This window comes from Arachis hypogaea, chromosome 11 (genome assembly GCF_003086295.3).
Source record: "Arachis hypogaea cultivar Tifrunner chromosome 11, arahy.Tifrunner.gnm2.J5K5, whole genome shotgun sequence".
Classification (NCBI taxonomy): domain Eukaryota; kingdom Viridiplantae; phylum Streptophyta; class Magnoliopsida; order Fabales; family Fabaceae; genus Arachis; species Arachis hypogaea.
In genome coordinates this window covers 9497255-9499094 of record NC_092046.1, presented here as the reverse complement: position 1 = coordinate 9499094, position 1840 = coordinate 9497255, and positions in this window count along the sequence as shown.

Here is a 1840-nt window from a genome sequence, read left to right as displayed (position 1 = left end):
TCTTCTCCCCTTTGTGTCCTTTTTTCCTTATGAATCCACTTTTGATTGGACCCTGTTTTTTCAACAGCTCTCCATTCTTATTATATATTCTTACTTTTCTATCTTTTAGTCTTACTAATTGACTCTCTTTTTTCTCCTTCACATCACACTTCCTAATACTTCTCATCTTCACTTGTGTTGGTCTCTTTTCTTTCATAGATTAGGTTGAACTATACTTTTTTTAGTAGCCTCTTCAAAATCTGGTGAAAATAAAAAGTCAAAGATTGATACATTTTCTTTCTCATCATCGGACTCCTTGCTATTAATTTTACTGTTCACTACAGTTTTCTTAATTGGTCCATATTAAAAACCCAATTGAGTTTCTTTCAATGACTTTTTCTGTATTTTTATCATCCAGAAAGTACTTTGTTGAGTTTGAATCCTTCATGTACATTGAATTTTCCATATGGTGTATGTCTAGGAACTTACCCTTTTTATCAGATACTTCTACATCATGATGCACTACCAATTGATCTTCAGATATTGCTCCCAGCCTATGGAAAAATTCTTTCTCCTGACCTTGCATTTGACTCTTTATCTCGTCTATTGTTTGCTTCTCTTTCTTAGAATTTTTGCTGAAAGTTGTGAATTCCTACTCAAAGCATATTTCTTTTACAAAGATATTAAACTTTTTTCCATTTATCACTAATAGACCATATTGAGAATAAGTGGCATCCATATTATGTCAACTATAACTCTGACCGAGTTGAAATTATTTTCTAAGATTGACTTTCTATCTAACTTTAAAACAATCTCCTAAACTACAGCTATTCTCTGAAAGTATTTTTTTATTCCACCCATGAAGGGGCATACCAAAGATCTCCACCTACATCTTTCTTATTCTATTAACTTCACGACTATGCTATGTATATACTAAAATCAGTTATCAGTATAAAATACATGTTGAAATACAAATACACATTGAAAATAAATTAAACCACACATGTATTTATATATAAATATATTGGTAGCTGATTTTAGTATACGAATAATATTTTTATAACTTCATGATCATACCACCTCTTTACCTCCCCAAAATAGACCAACAAAAATGATGAATGTAATGCTACTTTCATATTCTCCACCGGGTCAAATGTAAGGATCGTTTTGAAAACTCCAAATATTTTACATCAATAAGACGTATGCATAAATATTGGACGTCTAGACGGTCTAACATAAAGACACAGTAGAGTTTTGCTGGACATCCAATATTTATGCATATGTAACAGACTAATATACCACATAAGATGCTCTGTTTGTTATATCATCTTTTTTTTCTGTTAACATTGGACATCTCTCTTTACAGTTGTGTATTATTGACACATTTTTAAATTTATAAAAAGCATTATTGTCAATAATAAAAATAAGACATTTTTTATTTGCACTAAAATAATTCGGAACAATTTTGATAGTTTACCCTAAATAAATATTATCCCATGTATCATATTAAAGGTTTGTGGATTGATTTATTAAAAGTAAGTTGACTTTTAAGTATATTTGGTGTCATATTTATTGAATAATGTTATATATACAATAAAAAAAAAGAGAAAGTATGGAAAAACAATAACAATTGTGAATAATGAATTAAAAATTAAAATTAAAAATTAAATAATTAATTAATTATTTAATTTCAAATTTTAAAATTTAAAAAATTAGAATTAGTATTTAAATGCATTCACACTACGTACAATTATTTCTATTCTTTCAATAATCTTCAATTCTTGTTCTCACTGTCATCATGACCATGTTCTCCCCGCCGCCACTCCTGTTCACGAGTCTAGTGCTGCTGCAGCCGTTTGTG